Source organism: Macrotis lagotis, chromosome 4 (assembly GCF_037893015.1).
Source record: "Macrotis lagotis isolate mMagLag1 chromosome 4, bilby.v1.9.chrom.fasta, whole genome shotgun sequence".
NCBI classification, from domain to species: domain Eukaryota; kingdom Metazoa; phylum Chordata; class Mammalia; order Peramelemorphia; family Peramelidae; genus Macrotis; species Macrotis lagotis.
This window is the reverse complement of record NC_133661.1, coordinates 3,244,694-3,271,326: the sequence shown is the minus strand read 5'-3', so window position 1 is coordinate 3,271,326 and position 26,633 is coordinate 3,244,694.

The following is a 26,633-nucleotide window of genomic DNA, read 5'->3' as shown; positions in this document are numbered from 1 at the left end:
TTTTTTTCTTTCTTTCTTGTACTTCTTTTTCATGTGGTAGCATAAACTCATCTTCTGGTCTTGTTTTCTTCACTCTGTATCTGTTTTCATAAGTCTTCTTATGTTTCTTTATTTTTTTTAGGTTTTTTTTGCAAGGCAAATGGGGTTAAGTAACTTGCCCAAGGCCGCACAGATAGGTAATTATTAAGTGTCTGAGGCCAGATTTGAACTCAGGTACTCCTGACTCCAGGGCCTCTGCTCTATCCACTGTGCCACCTAGCCGCCCCTTATGTTTCTTTAAAAAAATCTGTTTATTCATTTCTTACAGCATACAATCATCCCATCTCATTCTTATATGACTGCCCATTCAGCATTCTTCCATTTTGGGTCACCCTTTACAAATTTTTGTTCCTGTTGGGTTTTTCTTTCAGATATAAAAAAGAGTTATTATAAACATTGAATTTCCTAAAAGGTAAATCTGAGTATATATTGTATATGTAAAATATGTATTTATGTTATAACCCTAATTGTGTCTATATATCAAAATTATAGTTTATAATTAGGTCTATATATTTACTATATGCATGTATAGGAGAAAGTAAAAGAGCAAGAAAAGATTAGAGAGAGAGAGAGAGAGAGAGAGAGAAATGGAGACATGTAGGAAAGGAAAATAAGAAAGTAAGGTATGGGAAATAGAACAATGATAGAAGAAGGGAAATACTGTGAGGGAGAAAAAGAGAGTTGTGAGGATATAAGTGAAAACAAAATCATTTCTTCATCATGAAATTTATAGCTCACTGGGAAAACAAGAGGAACCAAGATGGAAAAAATTTCATCCCAGACGTACTGAGTTGTGTAAATCTAATATGGTTCTGAGAATATACATCCCCCAATGGGGGGATGGGAAGGGATTTGAGAATGATCTTGATGGTGGGATAGAACTGTACCAAGCAGAAAGGAAAGGAGGCTTAATTCAAGGATAGAAACACAGGAGGCAAAGTAGAGAGAGTGAGGAAGAGGTAAGAAGGGATGATGAAGTCATGGAGCTGACTGGTTGCAATCTTTTCAATTCAATATAAGACCATCAAGCTGCAGAATCCCATTAATGGCACAGAGCCCAGTCATCCCAGGCTTATTAATTGTCTGATTGATCTCAGCTTCTAGTCTAAACTGTCCTTGAACAAGAACATCTTCTATAACTCACCTCTGCATAGTCTGGGAGACTCACTCTTATTGGGAAAGAGAGACTCACATGTGATGAAAAGGTTTGCTTTTTGAAATACTACATTTCCCCTTCTGAATCTTCCATGATGCCCATGCAAGAACAGTATTGTCCTATAGAAAGAGCACTGGTTCTGGAGTCAAAAGTACTGAATTCAAATCTCACATCAACTATCATGGGTGGGGGCAGCTAGGTGGCACAGTGGATAGAGCACTGGCCCTGGAGTCAGGAGGACCTGGGTTCAAATCTGACCTCAGACACCTAATAATGACCTAGCTGTGTGACCTTGGGCAAGTCACTTAACCCCATTGCCTTGCAAAAACCTAAAAACAAAACCCAAAACAAATATCATTGATGAAATTATTATGCCCATTTTAGGGTTAAGAAATCAGACCCAGATCTACCTTTCATGGTTGCTGTGAGGACTGAGTGAGAGCATATTTGTAGTTCAATGTAGCTACAATTGTAGCACATTTCCTATTTCATAACTGCACTTAAAATTAGCTTATATCCTTTATCTTAGGTCAAACATTCCAATATGTTCATATGAAAAGATTCTCTAAGCCTTTACCCTCCTGGTTTCTTCCTCCAAATAGTATGTGATGTTCTTGACAAAATGTGATGTCCAGAATTGCCCACAAGGCTCCATCTATGGTGTGAGAAGAGTCAAAAATGTACAGGTCTCAGCTTGTACCCAGGAAGGACATGCCCATGAAGGAGCATTACCTCATTATCTATCTGAGTAATGGGCAATTACATGGGCAATCCATGTAATTAATTAGCCTGAATATAGCCATGAGCAAGTATTCCCCCCTCTCTCTCTACCTTAGGTTTCTTATCTCTTAAATGGAGATTCAAGCATTTCACAGCCTGGTTGCAAAGATTCATTATGTGAAAGAGCTTTGTGAACCTTAAAGCTTCTGGAACTCCAGTCTTCATAAATTTGTATAAACTTTTTTATTTATTTAAGGGATTGGGGTTAAGAGTGACTTGTCCAAGGTCAGACAGCCAGGCAATTATTAAGGATCTGAGGTCAAATTTGAACTCAGGTCCTCCTGACTCCAGGGCCAGTGCTCTATCCACTATGCCATCTAGTTGTCACTGTATGAACTTTAAAAAAAAGTGTGATGATGGATTGTGAACTCCTTGAGTATAGGGACTGCCTTTTGCCTCTCTTGCATCTTCAGGACTTAGCACAATGTCTGGTATACAGTAGGTATTTAATAATTGTTTGACTAACTGATAGAAAGGTCTCAGTCAATGTTTCTTTTTGTGTGTTACTGTTTGGATCAGTGATTTCATTGGCATTGGGATCTGACAGTGTAAAAACTTCGTCCACCAGAGAGCATGGGGACTGCCTATGGAATTTGCAGCTTTGGAGTGTGACCTTGTGCAAGATGATACCGCAAGCACATGTTAGAGAGCACATTTGAATCCAGTCCTTCCTCCTCTTAGGCCTGCATGCTTAAAGATTTATTGAGATGATTCTCAATTTTTTCCTCAGATTCTTAAATAGGGAAACAGAATCCAGCAGACTCTAATTAGACAAACCTACCTGAATGGTCATGAAGTCAATGATCCAGTCCAATTTCAAACCATCTGTAAACAGATCTTCACATCCATTTACTAACAAGATCATCACTGACTTTCACTCTCAACAAGAAGAATGGCTTTCCTAGGGTTCTCCTGAGGATGTTTTATTCCAAGTATCAATATGATTGGGGAATGGAATGCTCAAGGAGGACTGACATATCTTAAGGGAGGGTTTGCTAAGTCCTTCTCAAGGCTGATCATCTATCTTTGATGTCCACTTGTACCTACCTCTCACATGTGACTTCAAGGAGCTATAGCATGCCAAATGACCAAATTTTAGCAAAACTGCCTTGGCAGATGGACTCAACCAGGTTGAGTCTAATTAAGAGCCTTCAAATCCATTAGTGAGTTAGAGAGATGTCTATCATATGCATGTGCAGACTTTCCCCAGAAGAATGGGTAGATGAGAACAATTTGTTTAGGGCCCTAAAAGCTGAAGTAAGTGATGTGCAGTCATTAAAACTTGGTCAGAAATCAAAGACCCCAAATGACTGGAAAGACTGAATTCTGGGTATCATCAGTTGCCTTGAATTTCTCTTGTCATTGGACTTTGATGACTTTGGAATAGAGGTGAAGCTGATGACTCTGCCTTCTGCCTCACATAAATCCAATTCACACTCAAGTCACGATGTCATTGGTCCTCTTCAAAAATGAAAGATGAACAACAACATTAATGAGAAAAATATGAAAATGCAGGTGACAAGAACATAAACCAAATAATTCTATTATGTTAAGAGCTAAAAAAGGAAAATGTAAAATATCCAAAACCCAATGGGGCACTTTATAAAAAGGATTATATCAATAAAGAGAAGAATTAGTATTTATTATTTTCTGGAAGACTTGATTAGGTTAGCTTCCTGTCTGCAATGGCCCAAACAAACCCTTTAGACCCAGAGATATTCAACCCATTGAGGCATTTCTAAACCTGAATCCATTTAGAAATCAGTAGGCATCAGGGGAGGCAGCTAGGTGGTGCAGTGGATAGGGCATCAGCCCTGGAGTCAGGAGGATCTGAGTTCAAATAGGGCCTCAGACACTTAATAATGACCCAGCTGTGTGACCTTTGCCAAGTCACTTAACCCCATTGCTCTCCAAAAAAAACAAACAAACAAACAAAAAGAAATCAGTAGGCATTCACTCAGGTCCCTTCCCACTAAAACCTTTTTTCCACAGGACTGGAATCCTGCTTCCAGAAAAGTTCCCCTCTAACTGAAGGATGCTATCTCTTTGACTAATGTGGTCACTATCTCATAGAGCAGAGATTCTTAACCTGAGGTCCAGAGATTTCAAGGCCTCACGGTATCAGAGGAGAGATTTCAAAGGGGTCCATGAACTTGGATGGAGAAAGAATACATCTTTGTTTTTGGTAACTTCTAACTGAAACTAAAATGTAAGATTTCTTTTATTTTTAAAATGCTATTCTGGGAAGGGGATCACAGAGTTTACCAAACTGTTCCGAGGGAATCCAACATAAACCACACATGTAGGAAAAAAAATGTGAACTCCTGATTTAAAGTCTTTGCAGGAGAAACATATTTAATTGATGAACACAGTAATTTTATTCTTAGGGAAGGAGGTCAGATTTTTCCAGTTTTTCATCTATACTTTCTGAACAGTCAGGAAAGCAATGTCGGCCTCTGTAATAGGCATATCTCAGTAAAGGAGAGCAGAGAAGGAAATCCAAGAAGGGCACCAACGATTGGGATGTTAGGATATGTATGAACTGTGGGCAAGTTCAGGAGCGTGCGGACAAGGGCAAGAATCTCAGGGCTCCTGACCGTGAAAATGAATCTCTTATAAGAAATTATGATTGAAGTCTGACGATTCCTCCCCAGGTGTGCCTAAGGACAAGTGATCTTGAAGGCTGTGGGGATTGAGTTGGCAAATGAATTAATTGGGAATTTTGGATATTGGATAGAATCTTAGTATGGATACTGAAAGTCCCAAGGAGGAAAGCCATGATCCAGGTACTGAACTTTGTATGAACGGTGAGAAAATGAGAGAACACTGCTACAGAGAGAGATCGGTGAGGGATGATGTAAGAGGAGCAGTGTGAAGTGACAGAAGGGAGCAAATTGTGTGATATACCTTTTTCTGATCCAAAATGAGGTCATTGAGGTAAGAAAGGATGGAATGGGAAGGATATCCAAACAGTCAATGTCTTCTGAGAGGGACCAAGTTATCTATGGAATTCAGAAGATACATGTTCACAAAAAGAAAACTTCTCAGTTTCAGGGAAGTTTCTTAATCTAGAGAGGATTCATTCCAGAAGGCACAATGAAAGGGAAGGGCAGAATTGGACCCAGATGTTGGAAGCATTAGAATGAATTAAATGGAGACCAGACAACAGGGAGTGGAGGAGGTTTATTATCAAATCTGAAGTAGCCAAAATAAAATCTCTTTCTCCCTGGGGATGCCTGAGGGAGGCCATAAGTGCTTTTCCAGGAGGAATCTGGCAGCAATTGCTAACAAGATGAAACCCTGGCCAAGAAACTAAACACTTTCGGGGTACAGTTGGTGTTTCCATCACTGGTGCCAAATGAAGACACAGCTTCATAAGAGAAAAATAAGATGAGAGAAGTCAACAGAAAGATGAGAAGATAGTGCTCAAGAATGGCATTTTTATTACCTTAAAATAGGACTGATGGGCTTTTGGCCCAGGTTGGAGCACATATAATGAATGTCAGCAAAGTATATATTCGCCTGTAATCTCACACATTTTACTAAGAGGTATTTAAATCACAAGAGGCATGGGGTGGGAGAAAAAGCTACTTATATCTATATACCAAATCCAATAACACAGAAAGCAGTAGCTACTATATAAAAAGAAAAGCAGTAGGTGAAAGCCATAAATTGGAAGAAGAAAAATTGTGAGACAGGAAGTCAGCAATCACATGCATGACTACAGACAGGTCTCTCTCTACAGGAATGCCTAAAGGATGGATGCAAACAAAAGACTCATTGCGGTGGGAGAAAATGTAAGCATCTTTGCATTTCTGATTATTGGTGGTATGACTTTGATTATTGATGGTATGACCTTATTCAAAGGGCAGAGAGTAGGGTAAAAGGGATAGCAGGAAGTGTGGAAGAGGCACAATCCTAAGTGAAAATCCAGCACCCAGAGAGGCAAATTTGGGTGGGAAGTATTTCAAGGAAAATCAAGAGAGCCAGGAACAAAAATGCTATAATTGGAGGAGACTATTTCAGTCTAACTAGCAAGATGGGCCTCAGGGAATGAATCATATTCATGACCCAAAGGCATAACATAGTGGTGGGTTTCAATTATGCAGATATCTGATGATACTCTATCTCTACCAAATGCTAAATAGTCAATGTTTCTCCTTTAAAGACAAGTTCATCCTTCTAGTGGCGCAACAAAGAAAAGGTGAGTGGCTCTTTTGAGTTTCACCAACAAGGAGGAAATAATTGTTGAGCTTAAAGTGATAAAAGCTTAAGAAGTGACCACTGTTTCTTGTAGCTCTTGCTGGAGAAGGAGAACAGACATAGTTATAATTTGACATGAATGCCATGTCTTTGAAAAGTGGATTTCAGGGACAGTAGATAGAGCCTGAGCCCTGGAATCAGAAGGACCTGAGTTCAAATCAGACCTCAGATACTTAATAATTGCCTAGCTGTGTGACCTTGGACAAGTCATTTAACCCCATTGCCTTAAATAAAATAAAAAAAAAAGAAAAGTGGTTTTCAAAACTTTGAAGGAGAGAACTACTTAGAGATTCAATACAAATTTCACCATTCCCCAGGAGGCTTAATCTAATACCCAATACCTTGATTACATTACCATGATAGTGCTTTACTCTTGTATATTATCTTCATCTCTTAGGGATCCATCATACGTCTATTTCTGTACATGTCTCCCCACAAAGAACATGAGCACCTTGAGGGCAGTGTCCATGGACTTGCTTTTCTTTTTACCTCCAGTACCTACCCTGTTACTTGCCTAAGAAGACTGACTTCCTGAGTGAGTAGTTAATTCATTAACCAAATGAGGGATTTTTATTTAAATTAGGGAAAATGGAAGTAATGCTTAGTAAGGGAAGACAGAGCTAAGAAAATGTGCTGCTCCACTGAAAACAGAGCAAGCAAGATCCAAGGGACAGTGCAGTCTAGAAACAGCATGCCTCACCATGATTAGATGGAATAGTAGAAAAATTCTGATTCTACAGTCAATTAACTATTCAAATACTGGCTCTGCTGAGCAAGTCTTAAATCCCTTGTCAAAAGAGTGAGGTAGGTTTTCTGTCCTCAAAGGCCCTTCTCCACTTAACTAGATGGTCATGGTCATGGTCATGGTGGTGGTGGAGGTGATAGAGGTGCTATACAATAAGAGAGGTTTAGATTGTGACTAAATCTCAATGTCCTTCTAGCACTCCAGAGACAGAATATATGAGTTCAAATTCATCCTGACCCTGATCCAGAATTACACTAGAGGTGTACATCACAGCTGGTTAAATGCTTGTTCCTCGGTTACCTAAGAGAGGTGCTGTGTCTGGATGACACTCATCATTCAAGTTGCAGATGGCTGCGTGAAAAGGAACCAGTCATCCCAGCTCCTATAGGATTTGAATAATTAACACGGAAAAGTGGGAATATATGGGTAGCATTTGAAGCAATGTAGATTTGGCTATTTGCACAGAAACCCTATCAGATACAGCTGAGATTGCAGAGAAGTGTTAAGCTTCCAGACACACACAAATACAGTCCTCTTGTTTCCAGGTTAGAAGTGTGTTAGGGTTGTGTGTCTTTTCAGCTGTGGAAGGAAGATATGGTTTTGGGGTTTTGAAGTAAGGAAGAGCTCAGTACAAATTTAATCTCAGTCACTTCACTCAATCTCAATATCTCAGTTTCCTCACTTGTAAAAAGAGGGTGATAACAATAATGCCAACCTCCCAGGGATGTGGTAAGAAACAAACAAGAAAATATCAAGTGCCTAGCCCAGAGGTTGGCTTATAGTAAATGTCGCAAAACGTTTTCTCCTTCCCCTCCCTCCCTTCTAGATGGTAATCAGCAAGGATGGGGTGATTAGACCATTAGGAAAAACCTCTGGAGAGATGATGGATGAGCTTTGGCAAGGCTGTTGGGTACATCCTTATTGTCATGTAGAGATTGTTGGAGTTCCCTCTCAATTTTTCTATTGCCCAAATGTGCCCAAAGAAAACTGGAAAAGAGAGAAGAAAATGATGATAAAAGAAAATAGCCCTGGGTATTCCAGGCATTGTTTTTTATTTATTTTTTCTTCCAATTGGCCTGACTTCCTTGAGAGCCCATTTTCAATCTTTTGTAAGTAGGCTTTTCATAAGCAAAGTAGAAACTCCTCTATAGACCAGTTCATCACCATGTCTACTGGTCCAGATGACTGAACTGGTTCTGGGGAGGTAACTGGTTCCTTTTCATGCAGCCACGCTGCATGGTGAGTGTCATCCAGACACAGCACCTCTCTTAGGTAACCGAGGAACAAGCATTTAACCAGCTGTGACGTATACCTCTAGCATAATGTAGATCAGGGTCAGGATGAGTTTGAACTCATACATTCTGTCTCTGGAGTACTAGAAGGACATGACATAGTTGTTGTTGGAGTGTTCTCTGATAATGGGTATTTTTTTAAATTAATGTAATTTCTGAATATCAATATGCTCCAAATCTAAAATAAATTATTTTGTTCTCAGTGAGATATGAGGTCATATGATGAATTAAAAAGAGACTCAGTGGCTCCCGATAAGTGGGAATGGCTTTAGAACTAAACCTGGGAAGATTCTTCAGGCAGCAGTTTGGATGCTGCTGCAAATGTAGGTGTGTATGACTATATATTTCTTTTTAATCAGTGCCCTAGTAGATGAGGCATCACTAGGGTTTCTGTCCATTGCCCTGGGACCAGATTGAGAATGAAGGTGCCAAAGAATTGAATGATAGGGGTGTGTGTGTGTGGAGAAGAGATAGCCGATTTCATTTTCTTGCTGATTATTCCCTCCCATGTGTCATCAGTGGTGTGTGAAGGAAAATAGGGAGAAGGGCACAGTAAATTTTCTCACTAGGCTGAAAGCTTAACCAAGAGAAAAAACTGGGACTTTTCCTGTGCTCCTGTTCAGTGCTTGACGAATAGTTTTACTAAACAACCATTTGGTATTCCCAATAATGAAGATATGAAGAAGGGAGAGAGGGCAAAACCAATAAAAGGATCCAGCAACCAGCATCTAAATATCTTAGTTCAGGAAGATGTGCTCCAAATGTTTGTTTGTTTGTTTGTTTGTTTACCAACAATACTATGAAGAATGGTCAGACTCAAGGGCACTTTCTCCAAGCTGCACAAGGTTGGGTGTGTCAATGACTCTTCGGAATCACTTGGGATTGAATTTGAAGATGAAGAATAAATGAGTGTGGTGGTGTTGGGGTGGTGGTATGGATGCCATACTCCTTATCCAAGAATGTCTAGGTCCTAAGGAAATGCACTACCCTCTCTCTGGCAAATTTCCTTTAGCTGTGACCAAGGATAATACTCCAGATCTCTCCATGGTTCTTACAGGGAGGCAGTGACAGTTCTCTCTAAGATCAGTCACTAATAATAGAAGAATAAAAGAAAAGAAAGCAACACTGACTCTTTCCTTCATTTCTCTGGATTCTGGTAGCATAAATGCTCAGGGCGAGTCATTGGATTCATCTCAGAGGAGAACTCAGGCAACCAGTTTGTAAATCTGTGGCAGATCCCTCAGACTGGACCTCAGTTTTGAGAGATTGAGAATGGGTTGGTATATAAGTATGCCAGTGACACGTTGCTTTAGATATGGAAACTCCATTGATAAGCACAGATTCCAACTCATTTTTAATGGGCACGTCTGAAAGTGATTTTAAGATCAGAGAGGTCAGTGTCTTGTCCGTGGTCACATGGGAATGGAATATGAACAACATTCTGTGTCATATGGACACAGAAAATACAAATCATAATTCTGAAACTTGGTCAGTTGATTATAGATGCCTTCCTATCTAGGGAAAAAAGTGTTTCTGCTCCTATTCCCATGGGTATTAAAGTTGCCATTAGACATCTGATACTTAGAAATCTTTTAATTATGTCTGTTATGATGACTGCTTGACAACTATCATTCCTATAACACATCTGAAAGTAGAGTTTGGGGCAAATATCAGTCTCCCCATTTTACAGGTAGAAATCAGCAATAAGAAAAAACAAATTTGTATATACTCTACAATAATGCAGAAAGTGATATGACTTGTCCAAGGTCACTCCACTCACTGTAGTTAGAAGTGGACACTATGTCTGTCACAAGAACAAAACCATTCCTATCTTACATCTTTAGGATGGTGACCTTAAATTTTGATCACAATTCCCCTGAGATATCAGGGAACCAGCAAAGTCTAGTCTTATTCCTAAAACTATTCAGGTGGAATTTTAAGCTGCAAGAGCATACTCTGTAATTCCTAACACACTTAGAACCCTTCCATGGTCTGAGAGGTCAATATCCCCTCTAGTGAAATGTGTTAAAATGCTTCTTCAGGGCTGTCTCTTTTCAGGTTGTCTTTATGAAGCACTCTGGACAAAAAAGTAAAAATAAATAAAGATGTATAATCATCTGCAGGCCAACTTTCTTTGATGAATCTCACTCAGATCAGCTTTTGCTGGTCATTGACTGCCATAACTAATATCCAGGTACAGGCCCATAATGAAAGCCTTTGCAACTTGATAGGACCTCTATGAAACTGTCCTTCAGAGAATTCACTTTTAAGAACCTAGGGAGGTCGCTGCTAGGCTTCATTTTTCAAAACTCCATAATTCTCTGGGTTATATAGCTCAGAGGCAGAATTGTGGGGTGAATACGCCCAGAGTCTGAACCTGTAGTCCAGAAGAACTGGGTGAAGATTCAACTGTGTGGCCATAGGCAAGGCTCTTGATTTTCCTGAGACTCAGGAGATTTTCTACGAGTACTTGTTTTCAGTTCTATTTTGGAGGAAATTCATGTTCAGGTCTCCTTTGGACTAGATGAACCCCGAGGTCTTTGGTGGCTCTGAGATACTGGGGACCTATTAAGTTAGAGAGAGTTAGTGCCCATTGAAAGGTATTCTGACATCAATTAAATTCTGGGTCTGTGATGTTTTGATGTATGAATTCTCTAAAGCATCATTCATCACATGGGACAACCGAGTCCAACTTGGGGCTCCTGATACTTATTAACTTCATTCCCTTGATGAGCAGATCAGATACTAAGTATTTGCCAGTTTTCCTGGTAGATTATTATAAGGATCAATGAGAAAGTATAAGTGAAAATGCTTGGAGATGGGAAGATTTTTTGAGAAATTTCAAATATTCTCACTGACTCCTGCTGCTCATCATTCCTACAATGGAAATTAGGAATGAACAGCAAGGCAGGAAGTTTGGGGAACAAGACTTGGATTCAGCAAATAAGTAAGAAAGCCAAAGACCCTAAAAGAAATGCAATTCTATTCATTTTTGTGTGCCCAACATCATGGAAGCCAGAGTCTCAAACAGACACACACATACCACACACACACACACACACACACACACACACACACACACACACACAAACACACACAGGCTCTTCCTCACAACTTCATCAACCATGACCCTCATGACCCTTCTTTTCCACACCTTCAGAATTCATTGACATGGTGTTAAAATTACATGGCACTCTGGTTCCCCTGACCATTCCTCCCCCCTTTAGTTAGCAAATTAAGGACATTTATAAGTAGTCGAATTGTGGGGGATTCTGGGGAGAAGGCCACGTAGTAGATCAGAAAATGCCAAGCTATCAAGATTTCTTCCACTAAAAAGTAAAAACCCATCAAGTGAAAGTAGAGAGCCAAAAACAAACAAAAGTTGCAGTAGAACAGTATTTCTTCTGGGACCACGGGAGAAAAACTAAAGAAAGATTCTAGGTTCCAGGTTCAGTTGGCTAAGTGAAGCACAAACATCTCCAGAACTCCCTGAAAGCATAAAGTAAACCCTTGTAGAAAGTGGGTTTGGAGGTAGCCTCTCCCTCAGTCACAGGAATTTTCATCTCCTAGATGAAAGCAGAGTGGAGTGCCTGAGTGGAGGAACATAGAGAACCCCTCTTGGTAAAGATGCCAGGCCCAGTTTTGCAGTGGAGATGTGGTCCTTGGTAGGGGCGGGGTACTAACACATAACTGGTGAGTACAGAAGCAGTGGTACAGGGACACTGCTGGCTATTGACTCTTTTTTTTAGGTTTTTGCAAGGCAAATGGGGTTAAGTGGCTTGCCCAAGGCCACACAGCATGGTAATTATTAGGTGTCTGAGACCGGAATTGAACCCAGGTACTCCTGACTCCAAGGCCAGTACCTTTATCCACTATGCCACCTAGCCTCCCCTGGCTATTGACTCTTACAGGAGAAGAGAATTCTTGGTTCTAGTTCCAGGCCAGAGGGGAGAACTGAAGGTTATAGGTTCTGAAGGGGTCTCAGGGAGTAAAACCATTCCCAGCAAAGTGTGCTAAGGGCCCCAGCTCTAGGTTGGTGGGGAAAGGAGTGCAGGGGTTGGGTCCAGGACAAAGCTTCTGAGTTCAGAGACAGCATCCCTCATCCTGCAGGATTAGAAGAGGTGACTATAACAAAAAGTTGCTTTTTTTTAAATTTATTTTTATTAAAGATATTATTTGAGTTTTACAATTTTCCCCCAATCTTGCTTCCCTCCCCCCCACCCCCCTCACGGAAAGCACTCTGTCAGTCTTTACTTTGTTTCCATGTTGTACCTTGATCCAAATTGGGTGTGATGAGAGAGAAATCATATCCTTAAAGAAGAGACAAGAAGTCTAAGCAGTAACAAGATCAGACAATAAGTTATCTGTTTTTTTTTCCCCTAAATTAAAGGGAATAGTCCTTGAACTTTGTTCAAACTCCACGGCTCTTTTTTTCTTTTTATTTATTTATTTTTTTAAGTTTATTCTTTTTATTCTCATTTTGTACAAATGCTTTTCTTTACATTAATAAAATATACTTGTTTACAAGCAAACAAAATACCCCTCCCCCCATGAATATAGATAGACTTGCTTGAGTAAAAAAATAAAGGGGGGAGAAAAAAAATTAAAACCAAAAAAAAAATAACAGTAATAATTGTAGGTATGGCCAGGTGGCACAATGCACGAAGCACCAGCCCTGGAGCCATGAGCACCCGAGTCCACATTCAGCCTTGTAAACCCAATAATCACCCAGCCATGTAACATGCAAGCCACCCGATCCCCACTGCCCTGCAAAAACCAAAAAGAAGAAAAGAAAAAAGAAAGAGCCAAAATAAAATAAAATAAAATAGTAATAATAGTAGGGGTGGCTAGGTGGCAGACAGAGCATTGGCCCTTGAGCCAGGAGCACCTGGGTCCGAATCCAGCCCCAGACACCCAATGATCACCCTGCTATGTGGCCCCAGGCAGGCCACCCAGCCCCACTTGCCCTGCACCCTCCCCCAAATAATAATAACAAAAAATGTGTTTCAGTCTTTGTTCCAACACCATCAACTCTGTCGTGAGTGGATCACATTCTTTATGATAAGTCCATCACAAAAGTTACTTCCATATTTTTCCAACGTTGCCATTGCTGATCGCAACTCCCTCCTTTCTTATTCCTCCGCTACCATGTACTATATTTTCTCTCTTCTTTCACTCTGACTCTGCTGTAGGGTTGCTGAGTGGCGCAGCAGACAGATCCCTGATCCTGGGGCCAAGAAGCCCTGAGCCCCCATACCACCCCTTAGGCCCAGAATCCACCTGGCCCTATGGTCCTGGGCAGGCCATCCAATCCCAGCACCTTGCAAGAAGTAAAAAAGAAAATGTGTTATATCTGACCACTGTCCCCCCATGGTCCATCCTCTCCTCCTTTATTCACATTCCCACCCCTTCTCCCTGCTCCCCCCTCCTTCTTACTCCAGATGTCTATACCCCATTGAGTATATTTGCTGTTTCCTCTCCTAGCCATCTCTGATGAGAGCAAAGTTTCCCTCATTCCCCCTTGCCTCCCCCACCTTCCATATCATTGCAATAGCTCATAATAAAAAAAAATCTTATTATGTGAAATAGCTTGGACTATTCCCCCCTCTCCTTTTTCTTTCTCCCATTCCATTTCCCTTTTTTTTCTTATTGACTCCATTTTTACACAATATTTTATCTTCAAATTCAGCTTCCTCCTGTGCTTCAACTATAAAAGCTCCCTCTACTTGTTCTATTAACTGAGAAGGTTTATATAAGTATTATCAGTGTCATTTTTCTATGCAGGAATACATGCAGTTCATCCTCATTAAGTCCCTCATATTTCCCCCCTCTCCTCCAATCTCCATGCTTCACTTGAGTCCTGTATCTGAAGATCAAACCTTCTGTTCAGCTCTGGCCATTCCAAAAGGAGCATTTGAAATTCCCCTGGTTCATTGAAAGTCCATCTTTTTCCCTGGAAGAGGACATTTAGCCTTGCTGGGTAGTTCATTCTTGGCTGCATTCTAAGCTCTTTTGCCTTCCGGTATATTGTATTCCAGCCCTACGAGCTTCCAATGTAGCTGCTGCTAAGCCCTGTGTGATCCTGACTACAGCTCCACGATATTTGAACTGTGTCCTTCTGACTGCTTGTAATATTTTCTCTTTGATTTGGGAGTTCTGGAACTTGGCTATAATATTCCTAGGGGTTGGTTTTTTGGGAAGTCTTTCTCGGGGGGATCGGTGAATTCTCTCCATTTCTATTTTGCCCTCTGCTTCTAGAATATCAGGGCAATTTTCCTGTAGTAATTCTTTGAAAATGATGTCAAGGCTCTTTTCCTGATAATGACTTTCAGGTATTCCAATAATTTTCAAATTATCTTTCCTAAGTCTGTTTTCCATATCAGTTGTTTTTTCAATGAGATATTTCACATTTTCTTCTAATTTTTCATTTTTTTTGTTTTGAAGTATTGATTCCTGATTTCTGATAAATTCATCAATCTCCCTGAATTCTATTCTTTGTCTGAAGGATTTATTCTCCTCAGAGAGTTTTCTTATCTCTTTTTCCATCTGGCCAGTTTTGCTTTTTAAAGCATTCTTCTCCTCAATAACTTTTTAAACTGTTTTATCCATTTGCCCTAAGCTGGTTTTTACCATGCTATTTTCTTCATCATTTCTTTGGATTTCCTTGACTAAGCTGCTGACTTCATTTTCATGTTTTTCCTGCATCTCTCTCCTTTCTTTTCCCAGTTTTTCTTCTAACTCCCTCATTTGATTTTCAAAGTCTTTTTTGAGCTCTGTCATAGCCTGAGCCCAATTTCGGTTTTTCTTGGAGTCTTTAGATGCAGGAGCTTGTGCTTCCTCATCTTCAGACTGAGTATTTTGATCCTTCTTGGGCTCATTTGCAAAATATTTCTCAATGGTCTTCCGCTTGTTTCTTTGTTCATTTTCCCAGCCTAAGCCTATTTTTGGGGGGTGCTTCCTGAGCTTTTGGGAGACTCCCACAAAGGTCTCAGTGTGTGAGGCTCTGTCCTCCCTCCTGGTCTGTGAATGACCATAAGCACCCCCCCTCTACCACGGGGCTGAGATGGAGGGAGCCCTGCTGTTCTGTGGGGGGCGCTAGACTGGGATCAGGATCTGAATGTGGTCAGAGCCCCAGAGTCCTGTTCCAGGGGCAGAGGACAGAGCTAGGCAGTCTCTCTTCACTCCCCTCCCTCAGCTCAATGGGCTCATGCCCTGGGGGCTCTTGCTTACTGGCTCCACCTGCTTCTGTTTCCTGCTCTGGGCTGCTGAAAGACCAAGCTGCTCCCTATGTGCCCTGAGGGCTGGGCTCCATGTGGTCCCTCTGGCAGAGGTCCCCCGCTGTTCCCCTACTTTGTGCCCGGTGCTCCTCAGGGTGCAGCTCAGGAGACTCCCCCGCTGTGTGAGCCGCGGCTCCCAGCGCCCTGGGGCTGCCTCCGGGAGGCTGAAGTTCTTTGGCTCTGGCGGGCCACCCCTCTGGCGGGCCGCCCCTCCGCCCCGGGGAGCAGAGCCTTTCTGCTCTTTTCCAGGTTACCTTGAGTAGGAGAACTGCCTCACTGAGTCCCTTTCTGGGTTCTGTCTCTCGAAAGTTTAGTTAGACTCCTTAGTTTATGAGTTTTTATCAGAGCTCCTAAGACTCGATCCCTTCATGTTGCTATCTTGGATCTGCCCCCCCATATCCTCCATGGCTCTTTATCTGGGTACAGATGGCACTCTTCTTTGCAGACGGCCCAAAATTGTTCCCAATTGTTGCACTGATGGAATGAACAAGTCCATCAAAATTTATCATCACCCCCATGTTGCTGTTAGGTTGTACAGTGTTTTTCTGGTTCTGCTCATCTTACTCAGCATCAGTTCATGCAAATCCTTCCAGGCTTCCCTGAATTCCCATGCCTCCTGGTTTCTAATAGAACAATAGTGTTCCATGACATACATATATAACAGTTTGCTAAGCCATTCCCCAATTGAAGGACATTTACTTGATTTCCAATTCTTTGCCACCACAAACAGGGTGGCTATAAATATTTTTGTACAAGTGATGTTTTTACCCTTTTTTATGATTTCTTCAGGGTATAGACCCAGTAGTGGTATTGCTGGGTCAAAGGGAAGCTATTTTTTTTTAATGAGCAGGCAAAAGAGAAAGAACTCAACTAGTTTCTATGGGAATAGAGGAAAATGCTAGAGCAAAAAAAAATCTCTCTTCTGACCCCAAAGAGTAACATGAAATGGCTACCTTCTCAAAAAAGAATTCAGAGACAAACTAAAAAAAGAAGAATTTAAAAATTGAATAAAAGAGATTGAGGAAAAACAAAAAAGTAAATAAGAACAATCCAACAAAATAAAAAAATATGAAAAGGGAAATCAACCAACTGGAAAAGGAGATCTAGTATCTAAAGGAAGAAAATGACCTTTGAAAATTAGAATGGGGTAAGGGGAAACTAATACAGTTATGAAACAAAGAAAAATGAAAACAAAATACAAAAAAATGAAAAAATAGAAGGTGAAACACCTCATGAGAAAAACAAGAAATTTAGAAAACAGATCAAAAAAATAAAATAAGAATAATCAGACAACCCGAAATCTATGACCAAAAAAAGAATCTTTATACAATAACATAAGAAATAATTAAAGAAAATTGTTCTGAAATGTTAAAACAAGAGGGGAATGTAGAAATAGGAAAAAATTCACCAATTACTATTTGAAAGGGAAAACTGACAGGAATATCAAAGCTAAATTCCAAAACTGCCAAGTTAAGAAAAAATAGAGCAACAAGGGGAAAAAACGCCCCCAAATAGTGGAACCACAATTAGAATTACCCAAGACCTAGTATCCACAGCCCACAGGTCTTCAAACACAAAATATCCAAGAACTAAAGAACTAGGACTACATCTAAAAATAGCAGAGCCAGAAAAGTTAAGCATAATCCTGAATGGGGGAAAAAGGACATTCTACAAATTGCCATACTTTGGGGATTTGGTTACAAATAGACCTGTACTTAATAGAAAATTACAAAATATGCAAAAATTAAAAGAAATATGGAGTAAGTATAAAAGATTAGTTACAAGGGACTCCATAAGGACAAAGTTTAGTATCCATATGTAGAAATGTAAATCATATGTCCAAGATTGTTATTCGTAATTGTGTAGTTTGAAGGAAAAATGGGGATAGAGCTGAGTAGCATGGAATTTTGAAAATAAAATGCTATAGGAAAAGATTATAAAAAAAATAAGCTACCACCTTATACAAATGCGATATGAGAAAAACTGATACAGAGGAATTAGATGGGAAAAGTGTTGGTCATTCTTCTGCTCTCATTGGGAATGGACTAAAGAGAGAACAATACTTGTACATAAATATAAGGCTATAAAACCCTTCTAAATTCAGAAAGAAATAAGAGGAGAGAATAGGGAAGGTAATGAGTTAGAAAGTAAGGAAATGGGACAGTAATGGGAGGTGGATAGAAGGGCATGTAGATCTTGGGGAGAGGCATTTAGAAGGGTGTGAAAAGGAGGGATTCTTTGAAGGGTGGCTGATTAAGGAATAGGAGGGCAAGGTTGGGAGTATAGAGTAGAGAAGAGAGGAGGGTTTTTTTTCTTTTGGGAAATGTCATAAAAATGAGACATACACACCAACTAATATGTATCTATGAATATGTATGTGTAAATGTATCAATATTTCTAGGTGAATGCATGTGGTTGTATAGATATGTCCATATATGAATATATGACTGTATATAAAGATAATAAAAATATAATATATATATATATATATTAGCCATGTTTAAGTACAGCCATCCTGGAGGGAGGTAGGAGCAAACAGAAATAAGTGAACAGCAGAGAACAGAAGAAAACCTACAAGGAAGCAACAGGAGGATGGACAATTTTGAACACAATGTGTAGAATTTCTTATATAGGCTTCCTTGAAATTGAAATTAATTGTTTTATATTATGAATCCTCTCCTATATTTTCCTGTACACATGAAAATATATATTTTAATTTTTTAATGTAGGTTAAAATGAATCTTGAAAACTTTACATATAATTAGAAAAATAAATAAATTGAATCATAATAACAGAAAAAAAGAAAAAAGAATGAGACATTAAAAAACATGAGCAGTCAAAATAAAGGGGCAATGGCATAGAAGATTGCTAGGGGCTACCTGAAAATTGGGTACAAACCATTACAAAGATAAAAGGAGAACAATTTACAAATGCATTTATATATTAACTGATTCTGAAAGTAGAAAATAAGAATCCAGAGGGCAACTCTGTAGCCATTTACTTGTGTATTCTTAGGAAAATCAGCTAACTTCCTTGGTTTGCTCAGCTACAAAATGATAGAGTTGGACTGGGTGACATTTCAGGTGTCATTGTCCCTGTATATGTCTCCTTTCTGCCTTTCTGTCTATTTGATTCTCTTTCTCTGGCTTCTCCTGATCTCTCTCTCTCTCTCTCTCTCTCTCTCTCTCTCTCTCTCTCTCTCTCTTCTCTGCAGTTTTGGAACCTACTTGGGAGCCCTCCTTGATTAGTCCCTTAAACTAAGATTCACAGGAGGAGCATTAATGCTTGGTTGGCATAGCTTCACGTTAGCATATTTCTGGAAAACAATTCAGAATTATTCAAATAAAATGATTCACTTACCCATATGCTTTGATCCAGAGTCCATCTACTATAAGGAGAAGCAAGTTTAGAGACAACAGGGAAAAGAATAAAGATAGTAATCTGGGAGAAACTGATGATTCTAGAGAGAGGATTACCATTTTTATTTATGATGAGAATGTTCCTCTGTATATATAATATGACTTCTGGAATTCTGTTAGGAATTGAAGTTATTTCATGACAAAGAAGTTGAAGACTTCACCTTCACATTTCAAAAAAAATATTTGGGAACAAAATATGAGATGGCATTCCAACAGTTTAAAATTATTTGACATGGCTGGCTCTGAGCTGATTGGTTTGACTCTCCTTGCCGGACCCTGTGATAGAATCCCATCCACTGGATTTGGTCCTACAGCAACTCCAGAACAGCTGCTCCTTTGCTTGGACTTGAATTCCAGGTGGGCATTGTTTGTTTCCTATTTCTCATAGTGTAGCTCACTTAATGGAAGTGGTAGAAGAAGCAAATAGACATCAAGATGGGAGTTGTTTGTGACCCTGAAGGTTCCTGCTCCTGTCCATTTTCCTGTCCAGTTCTGATTTTTTGCTTTATGGGTCTTCTGCTCTCCATATCACTGATGCCACAACTCCTTTTGATATTGTAGCAAACACAAGCTTATTCTGGGCTTCAGCAGAATCAGAGACCTTTTGGGGCCTATTGTCAGAGTCTTGTAGGTTTAGAACATACAAAAAATTCTGAGGCCTTCAAAGCCAACACTTCCCCCACCCATCACATTTTATAGGTGAGGAAACTGAAGCTGAAAACTAGGGGCAGCTAGGTAGGGCAGTGGATAAAGCACTGGCCCTGGAGTCAGGAGGAATTCAAAATCCAATCACAGACCCTTAATAATTGCCTAGCTGTGTGACCTTGGACAAGTCACTTAAACTCATTGTCTTAAAAAAAGAGATTGAAACTGAAAGCTAAGGGACTTGCCATGGGTCCCTCTGACTTTTAGGGTTTGAAGAAGTGTTCAAACTTACATCCTCCTGATTAAAAAGTCAACAATCTATAGACTAAAGTACATAGCTGCCCTTGGGAGGCAGTATTTATATTTGAGCTTGGTATTTTTGAATTGCTAGGATTTAACAGAGAGTTTTGACAAAAAAGACTTTACATAGGAATAAATGATCCAAATCACTATTGATCAGAGGAATGCAAAACAAAGCAACTTTGTGATACTCTCTCACACCTATCAGATTGGCTGAAATGACAGGAAACAAAGGAAAATAATTTCGGAGAGGATGTGGGGAAATTGGGGCACTAATGCTTTGTTGGTAAAGTTGTGAATTGATCCAACGATTCTCAAGAGCAATTTGAAGCTCTGGCCAAAGGGCAATCAAAGTATGCAGACCCCAAAGCGAGAATAAAGAAGGGAAAAAAGATGCTCATATCCGAAAACAGTGATAGCAGCTCTTTTTATAGTGACAAAGATTTGGAAATTGAGGGGATGCCCATCCATTGGGGAATGACTGAATAAGTTGCGGTATATGAATGTTATGGAGTACTATTGTTTCGAAAGAAATGATGAGCAGCAGGATTTCAGAGGAGACTGGGAAGACTTGTATGGGCTGAGGCTGAGTGAACAGAGCACGACCGAGGGAACCTTGTACACATAACTAACAGAATGGACTCAGATCTTTGCAGCAATTCAGAGATCCAGAAAGATCAAAGAGACCTCACTCAGAAACTTCTTGACTATCTCTGCTCTTGGAGAACACACTGCTGTCCATGGTACTAACTCCCATATAGCTTGAGCTTTGGGCTTTTCCAGAACACTTCCCTCAACAATTCTAAGAGTTTGGGACATGATGATCCTGTATACTTTTTGTGACTTCATCCAAGGGACTTCCCTGCCCCCGAAAACACACAGACACACAGAGACACAGACACACACACACACACACACACACACACACACACACACACACGCCCCTCCATCCAACCCTGAAGTAGCAGAGCCTCACCTTGCTTTACAATAAATGTGCTAAGCCACCCTGCCCTGAATGACACACTCTGCCACCTGGTGGCCAAACAGCTACAGACCTAAGGTCTCCCCTTGGGAAGCTAGGGTCCTTGCTCAGGGGAAGAGCTTTGAGAGGTCACTGCTCAAGCAAAAACAACAATAAGCTGAAGCACAGAGGAGCTGGGTTCTAGTTCTACCTCAAGCCTATCTAAGTGAGGGCCCTAGGTTACGTCACTTCTTTACTCAATTTCCTCATCTATGAAATGAGAAATTTAGACAAAACAACCTTACAAGTCCCTTTTGCATCTTCTTTTTTATGATTCAAAATATGCATTTTGGATTACACTACAAAAAAAAACATGACAGAAGACAGAGAGAGATTCAGAGAGAGACACACACAGAGACAGAGAGAGAGAGAGAAGAAACAGAGAGACAGAGAAAGACAGAGAGGGAGTGAGGGGAGGGAGGGAGGGAGGGAAGGAGGGAGGGAGAGAGAGAGAGAGAGAGAGAGAGAGAGAGAGAGAGAGAGAGAGAGAGAAAGAGACTAGGAATGCAATGTCCTCAGTTCTTCACAGTCTCCATGAGAAGTGAGGACTTACCAGGAGTTTGAGTTAAAGACAAACATATATCCTCAGGGAAAGGGAGAAAATATAATTAAGGAGCACCCTTCCTTTGCTCCCCTCCCTTCCTTTATTCCTCCTTTCATTCTGGTGTTTTTTTCAGTGAAAGTTGAGAGCAAAGACATTTACTGTTGTCACAGTCAATTGAATATGCAAGTGCATAATCAGGATGATCAAAGGGAAAGAAAGGTAGAGAGATGAAGAAGGAGAAAAAAGATGTATGTGTGTGGAGACAAAGAGAGACATACCAGTATGGACAGGGAGGCAGAAGGTTGTGAGGTTGAAAGAAGATAATACTTAGAATATGTTCATCACAATATCTGTCCCTCACTCAGCTCTATGTAAATGTTAACTCTCATCATCATCACCGTTACCATTATTATTACTATTGGATGGATAGATTGATTGATTTAGCATTTTTCTTTCTGTTTATTTAATGATGTTGGGTCAAAGGACATTTTGGAGCATCATCTCACCTGAAAGAAGAGGAAATCTAAATGCTGGTTCAGAAACCCTTCGTGGGTTGTGCAGGGGTTGCCTTACCCAAGCTATGGTAGGGATCAAATACTGGAAGGCACTGACCATCATGAAATAGCCTCTTTGTTTTTCTGTGGAATCAAATATGCCAAGAGGTTTGTGTTGTTTTTATTTAAAAAGCAAAACAAAATTTAAAAACATTGCATCAAATAGCAGTCCATTACTAAGGACAGTGCCTGGGTCCTGGGCAATTATTAAACTGCTATTTGGTTGCTTAAGGAGCTCTCCTTGACTTGCAATGTAACAATCCACCCATTTAAGAAACTCAGTTTCCTAATGTTACATTGCTGGGATCTCTGTCCCCAGCATCCCAAATGTTAACAACTTCAGACATCATCCTGTGTAGCCCATGCTTTCATTTTACAAGTGAGAACTCAGGCTCCTGTTGGAGAAGAGAATTTCCCAAGGAGGACTTGAACTTGGGTCTTATTAGCACAAGCTTAGAATTCTCTCTCCCACTCTGGACTGAGTCATTTCTTAGATTCCTTGTTTCTTAGAACAAGAGCCTTCTGGAGACCATAAGCAACGTCAATCACCTCCTCTGTTATCACTACATACATTTATCTATTGGAACTCATTGGCACTCCACATGCTCTTCATCCAGCTGTGTGTCCCGAACTAAGAAGAATAGTTTAGAGGGACTGAGCACAAGCTTCCTCCTTCACCAGGGGAGGCGCTTTCCTCAGGCTCCATCAGTGAATTGCTCAGAGAGCACTGAGAACATCACTTGGCTCTTTACTTCAACCATCCCTGCCCATCAGCTACAATAATTTCCAGGGTCTGAAAATTAGACTATAGCTTATTTAATTAACATTTGTTTGAAATGAATATGCATTAATTCAGGTGTATCTAACTCCATTCTCTATAGTCATAATGGGAGCAATTAATGAGCCATTTTCTCCCCAGAATTCCATTATTGTGTCCACAAAGACAAGCCAATTGACAATTGGTTTTCCTTTTATAGAAATGGATGACTCTTCACTTCCATGATGGTTGAGATGTGCTAGAGGTAGTTAAATAAATCTAGCTAAAAGAACAGCTGGCCACTTAACACAAGCCATTGCCTATAATATTGTCTTTGGTGATGTCAGTTGCATTGTATTATTCTATTACATTTACTCTTGTTTTGATTAATAAAAATGAGGATCCCACAGAGTCCACAAGTTGTTTAAACACCACCTGTTAGTAACTGCCCCTGAAAAGGGGCAGAGATGAGAAACTTGGATATTCAATCCTTTCTGTACTTCTAATATTTTCATTCCCTTCTTGCAACTGACCGAAATTAACCCTAATTCACATGACTGTCTTCAATAATTCTATGCTGCTTCCTTCATCATACCTAATTTTGACAGACTTTCTCAGCCTCCCTAGGGTAGTGAAAGCTGTTATATTCTGAGTTTGGGAAAGTCTTAGAAATTTAAAGCCTCTCTAGTCCTAGGGATACTTGGCCTTCCTACACCATTTTTTGAAGACAGGAAAACCTCAATGCAAGAACTACTCACAGGCATCAGGTGAGGTAGCAGGTCTTTGCTCTGGGACATCACCAAGACCCATCTTAGAGGTGAAATAGAACTTGGCAATTGTTTAGTCAGTTCCCTCACATTACTGAAGAAATCAATAACAAGAGAAGAGAAGTGATATATTCAAGGTCACTCATTACTAGATGACTATTGTATTAGAAGAGCTGGAATTTGCCCAGTCTGGATGAGGTGCTTCATCTGCTCATGGGTTTTTCAGGTAGTGTTTGGCATGGTGCTCTAACAAATATTCTTCATTTCACCTTGTCACTGAAGTGCAAGTATATGCTCTGGTGCAAACTGTGTCTGGGATGAGGTCTCCTCCCAGCCATACATTCTGTCCTGAGCTCTGCTCATCATGAGTCCCTTTCCATAACACCTTAAAATGGTTGATTTTGCAGGAACTCTTTGGAGTAAGCAGCATCTCCATCCTTGCCTGAATTTGGGGAGGGAATAAAACTCAGAAAATCTCATGTGGGGGCCATCCAAGGCCAAGTCTCACTCTTCATGCTGCTCTCACTACATCCAGCTTTGCCTTGAAACTTTCCTTCCCCTTTTTTCTAGTACGCCCAGGTGTTACTTCTTTCCTCTCATTCTCCATTCTTTCCAAGCTCCCACAATCAAGTTTTTCCAAGAAACACAGCTCCCCATTGGAAAACTTTGATATATTCCTTTCATTCTATAGTGATTCCAATGCCCAGGTGATGAAGATCAAAGTTAGTTTGATATTCAGTCTCCATCCTTGACCACACCCAAGTACATTTCCACCACTTACTTGACTAATAACAACATTTCCATCACCCTCAAGAATCCCAGGAAGCACTAGACACACATCCTTGGCTCCCACATACTCAGCCTTTCTTCAATGTCTCCCCTTACCCATCTGATCGTGGCCCCCCTGCAACCTGTGAGTGACTTCCTCATGATGGCAATAGACTTTGCCTAGGAAAGTAGATGTCTTGTCAGTATGACATAGAGAAGTGCCAAAAATCCTTAGTGAAACAACTGAGTGAATGAGTACTGGAGACAGAAAGACACTAGTTTTTTGATCTTAGACAAGTCACTTAAGCTCTGTCTCAGTTCTCTCATCTAAAGATGGGGAGAAATAGCAGTCCCTACTTCCTATGCATTGCCTCGGGATCAAATGAGAGACCTTCTTTACAGAGTATGGAACACATGGATTTCCCCTTCACTCCCCTCAATGAGAAAGTTAATGTCAGCAGCACAGATGAGTAAACAAAAAGAAAATCATCATCTAGAACAAGTCCTGACCCGGTCTTAGAAAATCTGGCTTCAAAGTTCATCTCTAATAACCTGCAGGTAGAGCAGTTCCATGTCCCCAAGCACCAAGATAGAGATAGCTGATGAGAGCCTGGACTGAAGTTTGCTAGGCCCTGGTCTAAGTACCAGCTGGAGATAGAGCAAGAAGCAAGTGGGGTAGCCCCTACATTCTAATGAGAGAAGGTCACACAAAAGGGAAGGAGTTAGAAAGGGAAGAGATGAGGACTAGGGGAAGAACAAAATAATGGATGAGAAAGTAGAGAAGACTGGAGAGTGGTTGAAACTAAAAGAGAAGGGGAGATGTTTATAGACTTTCATGAAACTACTCCCACTTAAGGATTCAAGAAAATGAAAATGGTGGTCTAGGCTAATGATTGACCAGTGAAGAGACTGGACCTCAAGGAGGAAATTCCGCAAGACTGGAACAGTAAATAATATCTTCTTTATTTTTAATTCAATCAGGAAAAACAATGCAACTTATCTTCTCTCCATTTCTCCCCTCCTCTGTTCACTTAGCATGGCGTCTGGAACATGGCAATCCCTTAATAAATGTTTACTCATTCATTCATTCACTCACTAAAATAGAAAAATAAAATCTGTAGTTGGTTATTTTGTCAGGATTCCCAAGCCTCTACAGCTGTATTTATAGTATTATTGTCATAAATCGGGACTGGCTCTCCTCAGTTCAGGTGCAGCATATCAGTACGTCTTTCCAGTTTTTTTGCAATCAACTTCTTTATCATTTATTAGGGCATAAGATTATGCCATCACACACACACACATAAATGGGCTCAGACCTCTCTTGCTAGCCTCATTTCAAACAGCAACTATGTAACTATGCATGGCTCCACGTGGACCTTTAGGCTAGGCCCAAGGCTGGATCCTTGTCTAAACTCTGCCTTAAATTAACTGAAGGACTTTAGCAAGTCCACTGTGGACCTGGTTTTTGTCCCCTGTAAATCTTGTTTAAGGGATAGGAATAGGAACAAAATGATGTGGGAATATATGTGTGTCTATTGATATTGTTCACACGTTGCCATTGATGGACAGTTTCCAATTCTTTACCCCAAAATTACTATAAATATTTGCAATATTCTTAGAATTTATTTTGCATACAACTTACCTATGATTTAATGTACCCTCCCTGCCCTCCATCTCCCTTTTTCTCTTCCCCTCCTATTTCCTAATTGAATGAAATGCATTTCTGTAACAGGAAAATAATACATGCATGATGTGTTTCTATTCATTCCTTATTTGACTGGTTCAAGTTAAAAAGGGGTTCAAGTAACCCCAGCCCACCTAGACCTTTATTACCTTCAGTTCTGTTATTCTATTCCTCTTTCCTTGGTTTTTAAAGGGTCTTTTAAGATTAAAGAAACATAGCAGCATCATATTTTCTGTTTACTTATATAACTCCTACTGATGATAGATTTCTGAGGGTAAGGGTATGATCTCCAGATATGGGAATGTAAAAAGTTTATCCTTAGGCAGTCCTTTATGATTGTTGGTTCATTTTTAGTTTTTAATGTTGCTCTTGACTTATATGATTAACTTCAAAGTTTCTAAGCAGCTCTGTACCTATCATCAAAAATGGGTGGAAGATAGATATTTCATTAAAGGTCCATTTTTCTGTCTGTAAGATTAAACTCACCCTTACTAAGATTTTTATTGATTACAAGTCTATGATATCCTTTGCCTTCTGGTATATCATACTTGAAATAAAAAGCTACTATGGTGAGTGGATCAATCAAGGTAAAAAAACAGGAGAATGATTACGAATTATCTAT